This window comes from Triticum aestivum, chromosome 6B, assembly GCF_018294505.1.
Source record: "Triticum aestivum cultivar Chinese Spring chromosome 6B, IWGSC CS RefSeq v2.1, whole genome shotgun sequence".
NCBI lineage: Eukaryota > Viridiplantae > Streptophyta > Magnoliopsida > Poales > Poaceae > Triticum > Triticum aestivum.
The window spans coordinates 129,593,641-129,603,888 of record NC_057810.1 but is presented as its reverse complement, the minus strand read 5'-3'; positions in this window follow the sequence as shown (position 1 = coordinate 129,603,888).

Genomic DNA, 10,248 nt, shown 5'->3' with positions numbered 1-10,248 from the left:
GCTGAAGATGTCAAGAATTTACCTCATATTGAAGATATACATGGTCTTAATATACCGCCTGTTGAAGAACCACATTGTCTTGATAACCCGACACAGGTAGTAAAGGTAAATTCTCTCTATAGATATGATAAAGTTCAAATCCCCTCTACTAAATTTCATAGCCCATGCTTAGATGAATTTGATGACTTTATGGCTAGACAACAAAGTTTCAATGCTTATGTTGGTAGAGAGTTAAAGAATAATGCTTTCGAGATAGGACGTGTAAGTGATAATCTGGCTAGAGTTGAAGATGAACTTCACCTCGTTAGCAAATATGCTTCTATGGTTGCTACTCAAGCTGAGCAAGTGCTTAAAGCCCAAAATGATTTGCTTGAGGAATTAAATAATAAAAATGACTTTGCTGTTAGAGTGGCTACTAGAACAGGTAGAATGACTCAGGAACCTTTGTATCCTGAAGGTCGCCCTAAGAGAATCGAGCAAGATTCCTAGAGAAATCATTTAGAGGCACCTAGTTCTTCTAAAAAGAAGAAAAAGAAAAAACGATAGGACTTTGCATGCTTCTAGTGAACCTACTGTAGACACACCTGATAATCCCAATGATATTTCTATTTCTGAAGCTGAAACTCAATCAGGTGATGAACATGAACCTAGTGATAATGTTAATGATAATGTTCATGTTGATGCTCAACCTAGCAAAAACAATGATGTAGAGATTGAACCTGTTGTTGATCTTGATAACCCACAATCAAAGAATCAACGTTATGATAAGAGAGATTTTGTTGCTAGGAAGCACGGTAAAGAAAGAGAACCATGGGTTCAGAAACCCATGCCCTTTCCTCCTAAACCATCCAAGTCAAAGGATGATGAGGATTTTGAGCGCTTTGCTGAAATGATTAGACCTATTTTCTTACGTATGCGCTTAACTGATATACTGAAAGTAAATCCTTATGCTAAGTATATGAAGGATATCATCGCAAACAAAAGAAAGATACCGGAAGCTGAAATTTCCACCATGCTTGCTAATTACACTTTTAAGGCTGGAATACCAAAGAAACTTAGAGATCCGGGGGTACCAACTATACCTTGCTCCATGATACGTCTCCAACGTATCTATAATTTTTGATTGTTCCATGCTATTATATTACCCCTTTTGGATGTTTGTGGGCTTTATTTTACATATTTATATCATTTTTGGGACTAACCTACTAACCGGAGGCCCAGTCCATATTGCTGTTTTTTTTGCCTATTTCAGTATTTCGAAGAAAAGGAATATCAAACGGAGTCCAAACGGAATGAAACCTTCGGGAGCGTTATTTTTGGAACAAATCTGATCCGGAGAGTCTGGAGTGCAAGTCAAGAAAGCTCCGAGGGCCCCACGAGATAGGAGGGCGTGCCCCCTGTCTCGTGGGCCCCTCGGGCAGCCACCGACGTACTTCTTCCTCCTATATATACCTACAGACCCCGAAAACATCCAGGAGCACCACGAAACACAAGTTGCACCGCCGTAAGCTTCTGTATCCGCGAGATCTCGCCGGCACTCTGCCGGAGGGGGAATCGACCACGGAGGGCTTCTACATCAACACCATGGCCCCTCCGATGAGTTGTGAGTAGTTTACCATAGACCTACGGGTCCATAGTTATTAGCTAGATGGCTTCTTCTCTCTTTTTGGATCTCAATACAATGTTCTCCCCTCTCTTGTGGAGATCTATTCGATGTAATCTCTTTTTGCGGTGTGTTTGTCGAGATCCGATGAATTGTGGGTTTATGATCAAGTTTATCTATGAGAAATATTTGAATCTCCTCTAAATTCTTTTATGTATGATTGAGTTATCTTTGCAAGTCTCTTCGAATTCTCAGTTTGGTTTGGCCTACTAGATTGATCTTTCTTTCCATGGGAGAAGTGCTTTGCTTTGGGTTCAATCTTGCGGTGTCCTTACCCAGTGACAGAAAGGGTTGCAAGGCATGTATTGTATTGTTGCCATCGAGGATAAAAAGATGGGGTTTATATCATATTGCATGATTTTATCCCTCTACATCATGTCATCTTTCTTAAGGCGTTGCTCTGTTCTTATGAACTTAATACTCTAGATGCAGGCAGGAGTCGGTCGATGTGTGGAGTAATAGTAGTAGATGCAGGCAGGAGTCGGTCTACTTGTTATGGACGTGATGCCTATATACATGATCATGCCTAGATAATCTCATAACTATGCGCTTTTCTATCAATTGCTCGACAGTAATTTGTTCACCCACCGTAATACTTATGCTATCTCAAGAGAAGCCTCTAATGAAACCTATGGCCCCGGGTCTATCTCTTATCATATTTTCTTTCAATCTATCTTTATTTGCATCTTTAATTTTTGCATCTATATTAAAAAATACCAAAAATATATTATTATCTCTCTATCAGATCTCACTTTCGCAAGAGGCCGTGAAGGGATTGACAACCCCTTTATCGCGTTGGTTGCGAGTTCTCAGTTTGTTTGTGTAGGTGCGTGGGACTTTTGAGGAGCCTCCTACTGGATCGATACCTTGGTTCTCAAAACTGAGGGAAATACTTACGCTACACTTGCTGCATCACCCTCTCCTCTTCGGGGAAAACCAACGCAAGCTCAAGACATAGCACTCCATTGAAAGAAATTATGTTAGAACTGCTTTATGTGATCTTGGAGCCGGTGTTAGTGTTATGCCTCTCTCTTTATATCGTAGACTTGAATTGAATAAGTTGACACCTACTAAAATATCTTTGCAAATGGCTGATAAATCAACTGCTATACCTGTCGGTATTTGTAAGGATGTGCCTGTTGTGGTTGCAAATGTCACTATCTTAACGGACTTTGTTATTCTTGATATTCCCGAGGACGATAGTATGTCTATCATCCTTGGTAGTCCTTTTCTTAATACTGCAGGGGCTGTTATTGATTGCAACAAAGGCAATGTCACTTTTCATGTTAATGGTAATGAGCATAAGGTACACTTTCTGAGGAAACAATCTCAAGTTCATAGCATCAATTCTATTGAAAAAGTTCCAACCATTATTTTTGGAGGTTTTGAATTTCCTCTCCCTACTGTCAAGAAAAGGTATGATATTCTTATTGTTGGGATTTTTCATATCCCCGTTGAGGTAACTTAGTGTTATTCGAAATTTCTCCAGTTCCATGCTATTCGGAATAAGTTTGTTAACAAGACTTGATCAACCTTGTTAGTGGATTCATTTTGACGATCACGAGATGGATGAAACTAGAAGGCACAACCTTCTGTACCCTCTCTCTACTTTCTGTTATTTAGATTAAATAAAGCAAAATTAGTATTATCTGTCTGTTTTCTGAATTATCTGTGCATTAAAAAATAGTCCGAAAATAAAAGTGCTCCAAATGCCCTGCAAATTTAGTATGATTTTTTCTAGAATATTTGAGGATTTTAGGCACTGAAATCACTGCAGGAGGGGCAAGCACCAGGCCACGAGAGTGGAGGGCGCGCCCCCCTATAGGGCGCGCCCCCTGTCTCGTGGGCCCCTGGTGGCCCCCCTCCACTTATGCCAGCACCCACACACTTCATCTTCTACCCAAAAAAGTCCCCATCCAGTTCAAGCACGAGTTCTAGCTCGTTTTGCTGCGATTTTTGATCTCCTTGCTCAAAGCTCCATTCACAAAACTGCTTTGGGAGATTGTTGCTTGGTATGTGACTCCTCCATTGGTCCAATTAGTTTTTGCTCTAGTGCTTTATTCATTGCAAATTTTTGCTGCATAGGTGACCATGTTCTTGAGCTTGCATGTTAAATTTTTGAGGTCTCAAGCAATTCCAATGCATGATATAGGCTCTAGGCGCTTGTAGGAGTAGTTGCTATCAATCTTGTTTAGTTTTATGCACTTTTATCTTGAAGTTACTAAAAATTTCAGAAATTTTCAGAAAATGTTAAGGAAGTTTTTGAGGGGCTCTTCTAGCCAAGGCTCTCAGGAAAAACAAGCCAAAGAGAAGGAAAAGGCCAAGTATAATCTTCCTCGCTTAGCGGAAGTCCGGTCGTGTGAATGGCCATGCGAGGATTTCTTGAAAGATGCTGGAATTCATGAAGATTTTTACTCATTGATCGAGACTGCAGGCCTCACCGATTTCATCAACGACCGGATCGATCAGTATCTCTTACTCACAAATACTTTCATGCAAAACTTTTATTATTATCCTAAGAAGTCACCGCCTGCAGTATCATTTCATTTATATGATGAATCCAGAGAAATGTCTTTAAGTAATTTTTGCGCGGTGTGTAGGATACCTTATGAGGGAGAATTAGAGGAACCCCATTGTGAAGATGTGGGTGGCTTTGTTAATACTATCGCTGTAGAGGAGCCAAAGAAGGGCTCTGAGGCAAAAGTCTCTAGCATACACTTTCCTGTTTTATGCTACTTTGCCATATTTGCTAGTAGATGCTTGATTGGTCGTGTAAATAGTGGAAACCTGAGCGTTCCTGATATTATCATTCTTCAACATGCCTTGCTTGGAGACAATACTTTTAGTATGGGTGCCATTGTTGCTAAACGGCTAGCCCTGAATCGTACAAAAGGCCCCATATTTGGAGGTATCTATGCTGCACATCTTGCTAGACATTTTCAGATACCCATTAGGCACCTTGAGAAGGGGGAGATAAAATTGCCTCCTCACATTTTAGATTACAAGAGCATGGTAGCACACAAGTTTATTGTTGACAACGAAGATAGAATGCTCTTGTATAAACTTAGATTCAATAAGAAACACGTTGAGATTATTATTTTGCCTGCGCCTCTGTTGTTTGATTTGCTTGCAGAAAATTTTCTTGTCACACGGAAGCAGTGAACAATCATCGAGCCCAAGCTTTTACTCCGGAACCTGAGCTGGACCCTTATCGTGCTTCATCTCTCTAGTGGGATCCGGAGATTACACCTCTCATTACACCGGAGAGAGTAGCGGCGGTCCTTGGTACTAGACCAACTTAGGCCAAAAGCCTAAGCTTGTGGGAGTACGTATTTCTCACCGACTTTACATTCATGTTCACACACTAGTTGTCGGTGTTCATACTCTTTCATTGTATTATCCATGCTAGTTTAAATTTCTTTTTCTAGTTTTCTTCTTGTGTGTTTGATAAACTTTGAGAAAAAACCAAAAAAAAATAGTTAGTTTAATTTCCATGCTTGTAGTAGAAATTAAAATGAAAACCCAAAAATATTTCTAGTTCATCTTCTTACTTGTTGGGAGCTTTCCCGTGTAAATAGTTTTATTTTCTTTTCTTTCCTTTGGGGTCGACAAGACCATATTGAAAATGCTTAGTGGCTCTCATATGCATGATTGTTTATTTAACTTAGAGCCCATATTACTTGTCTTCTCTTTTAAGTTGAATGCTTGCAGATTTCAGCTTAGTCCAATGCACGTGCACTCTTATTATTATACAAATCGTTCGGTCGTGCAAGTGAAAGGCAATAATGACGATATATGATGGACTTATTGAGATGAGAAAAGCTGGTATGAACTCGACCTCTCTTGTTTTTGTAAATATGATGAGTTCATCATTCTTGATTCAGCTTTTATGAAGTAGACATATTTACAATGACATTTAGAGATTATAGTTGCTTGTGCCATGCTTGATTAGCTATGAGTTGTAATGGTTTACCTTGTGTGCCAACATGCTATTAGAATGATTATGATGTGATATGATGGGATGGTATCCTCCTTTAAATGAATTGAGTGACTCGACTTGGCACATGTTCACGCATGTAGTTGAAACAAATCAACATAGCCTTCACGATATTTATGTTCATGGTGGATTATATCCTACCCATGCTTGTATTCGGTGTGAATTAATTTTAATGCATGTTTTATGACTGTTGTTGCTCTCTCAGTTGGTCGCTTCCCAGTCTTTTGCTAGCCTTCACCTGTACTAAGCGGGAATACTGCTTGTGCATCCAAACTCCTTAAACCCCAAAGTTGTTCCATACGAGTCCACTATACCTTCCTATATGCGGTATCTACATGTCGTTCCAAGTAAATTTGTATGTGCCAAACTCCAAACCTTCAAATGAAATTCTGTTTTGTATGCTCGAGCAGCTCATGTTACAACTAGGGCTGCCTATATCTTCCATGCTAGCTGGGTTATTCTCACGAGGAGTGGACTCCACTCCTCATTCACGAGAAAGGGCCGGTAACCGGGATGTCCAGTCCCATGATCCAAAAAGATCAAAGCAAATCAAAATAATTGAACAAAACTCCCCCATGGCTGTTGTTAGTTGGAGGCACTCGTTGTTTCGAGCAAGCCATGGATTGATGCTTGTTGGTGGTTGGGGGAGTATAAACCTTTACCATTCTGTTTGGGAACTGCCTATAATGCATGTTGTATGGAAGATACAACCATTTCATAGATGTTGCGTTAACAACGAAAGTATGCCGCTCAAAATGTTATTCAATCTCTATTTTAAAATCGAGCTCTGGCACCTCTACAAATCCCTGCTTCCCTCTGCGAAGGGCCTATCTATTTACTTTTATGTTGAGTCATCACCCTTCTTATTAAAAGCACCCACTAGAGAGCACACTGTCATTTGCATTCATTATTGTTGGTTTATATTGGGTATTACTTGACTGGATCTCTTTTACCATGAATTACAATGTTTAGTCAGTCCTTGATCTTTAAAGGTGCTCTGCATTTATGTTTTGCGGCCTCAGAAAGGGCTAGCGAGATACCATTTTGTTATATCATGTTATAATTATTTTGAGAAAGTGTTGTCATCCGAGTTTTATTATTATGGCTCGCTAGCTGATTATGCTATTGATATGACTAATTGTGAGACCTAAGTGTTATTGTGAGTATGATTAGTTCATAATATTTTCTGAAACTTGAATGCTGGCTTTTCATGTGTACAACAACAAGAGCAAACAGAATTTGTAAAAAAAATTCTTTATCACTTTTAGTTTATCAACTGAATTGCTTGAGGACAAGCAAAGGTTTAAGCTTGGGGGAGTTGATATGTATCCAACGTATCTACTTTTCCAAACACTTTTGCCCTTGTTTTGGACTCTAATTTGCATGATTTGAATGAAACTAACCCGGACTGACGTTGTTTTCAGCAGAACTGCCATGATGTTGTTTTATGTGTAGAAAAGAAAAGTTCTCGGAATGTCCTGAAAATCCACGGAGGCACTTTTTGGAATTAATAAAAATTTCTGGGCGAAAGAAATACACCAGGGAGCCCAGGGCCTGTCCACGAGACAGGGGGGCGCCCCCCCCCCTAGGGCGTGCCCCCCTATCTCGTGGCCCCCCTGGAGCTCCACTGACCTCAACTCCAGCTCCATATATTCCGTTTCGCGGAGAAAAAAATCAGGGAGAAAGTTTCATCGCGTTTTACGACACGGAGCCGCCGCCAAGCCCTAATCTCTCTTGGGAGGGCTGATCTGGAGTCCGTTCGGGGCTCCGGAGAGGGGGATCATCATCATCAACCATCCTCCATCACCAATTTCATGATGCTCACCGCCGTGCGTGAGTAATTCCATCATAGGCTTGCTGGACGGTGATGGGTTGGATGAGATTTACCATGTAATCAAGTTAGTTTTGTTAGGGTTTGATCCCTAGTATCCACTATGTTCTGAGATTGATGTTGCTATGACTTTGCTATGCTTAATGCTTGTCACTAGGGCCCGAGTGCCATGATTTTAGATCTGAACCTATTATGTTTTCATGAATATATGTGTGTTCTTGATCCTATCTTGCAAGTCTATAGTCACCTATTATGTGTTATGATCCGACAACCCCGAAGTGACAATAATCGGGATACTTCTCGATGATGACCGTAGTTTGAGGAGTTCATGTATTCACTATGTGTTAATGCTTTGGTCCGGTTCTCTATTAAAAGGAGGCCTTAATATCCCTTAGTTTCCACTAGGACCCCGCTGCCACGGGAGGGTAGGACAAAAGATGTCACGCAAGTTCTTTTCCATAAGCACGTATGACTATTTACGAAATACATGCCTACATTACATTGATGAACTTGAGCTAGTTCTGTGTCACCCTATGTTATAGCTATTACATGAGGAAGCGCATCCGGCATAATTATCCATCACTGATCCATTGCCTACGAGCTTTTCATATATTGTTCTTCGCTTATTTACTTTTACGTTGCTACTGTTACAACTACTACAAAAACCCAAAAACATTTATCTTTACCTTTGTTAATGTTACCATTACTGTCATACTACTTTGCTACTAAATACTTTGATGCAGATACTAAGTTATCCAGGTGTGGTTGAATTGACAACTCAACTGCTAATACTCAAGAATATTCTTTGGCTCCCCTTGTGTCGAATCAATAAATTTGGGTTGTACTTCACCCTCGAAAGCTGTTGTGATCCCCTTTACTTCAGAAATCACAAGCTTCATCTCGTTAATACGTTTTTCTAGAATCACACTACATCTCGCTAATAAATGAGGAGAAATTCAGAGGAAGAGGTAGACTCGGCTAGCTAGTGATCTGTACCACCCACCGTCTAAATTGGCTACAGCTAAATCAAAGTGTTGCTTGCTAGTGAATGTAGATAAATTCAGAGGAAGAAACAGACTCGCTAGCTAGGGATCCAAAGCAAGAAGAAGCAGAAGACGCCTGGAAATTGCGGCCACGGGCAGACGATTCAAGCTCTTGTGGGAGGACGGTATTCTTGGAAGCGAAAGCAGCATAGTGGTGTAGGGAAGGGAGCGTGGCGCCTCTCTTTCCCATGCATCGTGCTCTATCTGGATGTCACCCATGGCGCACCATGATGTGGGGCAAGCGGTAGGAGACACGGGAGGAGAGAACGGCGGGCGGCGACGGTGTGGGAGGACCCGGGGGGAGGGGGGAACGACGCGGCCGCGATAGGATCGGCGAACGTGCTGTGGCGTCAGATGGGATCATGGGAGGATGAGGAGGGGGCGAGAGGTCATGCTGCGGCGTGCGTGCGTGTCACGTGCGTGCGTTGTTGGCAGTTTTTTCTTTTCTTTTTCGAACGTCAGCGGGTCAGATCGATGGATTATTAGTTGCTTATTAACCCAATGGCATGGTGGGTAATTAAAGCATAAAACACATTTAGTAGGCTGGAGGGATGTAGACTATCGGATTGCAGGTTTCAATGGATAGGATGACTTGGTTCTCCGCCCTCTCGTGCTTTCATAGGGGTAGTAGATATAGTTCTACCATATTGACTCTATCGGTAAAAAACCACAAGCCATGAAACAGATGGTTGCTACTTTTGCCTACTAGTTACACCATTTAAGAATTGACTGCGCTACCAATTGCAAAATCTTTTGGTTTGGACATTGCCAACCACAAAATATGTAAACTTGGATTTGGGTAACATGCTATAGACTACCTCCGTCCGGGTTTGGTCCCCATTGTATTTCGTGCCAAAATTTGACCATAGATTAAACTAACAAAATGTTCACGTAAACATTATATTTTTGAAAACTATGTTCAAATATGAATCCAATGAGATAATTTTTCTTGACATGCATTAACATTTTGTCAATTAAATCTTTAGTTAAAATTTGGCACAAACTATAAAGGGGACCTATAAACCAGGATGGAGGTAGTATATAGCAGAGTGACCTCGGGAGGGGATTTAGTGCTCCCACGAGAACAAATCGTCCACATAGAGCGTGTTTGGTTGCACCCTGGGTGAAGGAAATATGCCCTAGAGGCAATAATAAAATTATTATTTATTTCCTTATTTCATGATAAATGTTTATTATTCATGCTAGAATTGTATTAACCGGAATCATAATACATGTGTGAATACATAGACAAACAGATTGTCACTAGTATGCCTCTACTTGACTAGCTCGTTGATCAAAGATGGCTATGTTTCCTAGCCATAGACATGAGTTGTCATTTGATTAACGGATCACATCATTAGGAGAATGATGTGATTGACATGGGCCCATTCTGTTAGCTTAGCACACGATCTTTTAGTATGTTGCTATTGCTTTCTTCATGACTTATACATGTTCCTATGACTATGAGATTATGCAACTCCCATTTACCGGAGGAACACTTTGTGTGCTACCAAACGTCACAACGTAACTGGGTGATTGTAAAGGTGCTCTGCAGGTGTCTCCGAAGGTACATGTTGGGTTGGCGTATTTCGAGATTAGGATTTGTCACTCCGATTGTCGGAGAGGTATCTCTGGGCCCACTCGGTAATGCACATCACTATAAGCCTTGCAAGCATTGAAACTAATAAGTTAGTTGCGGGATGATGTATTACGT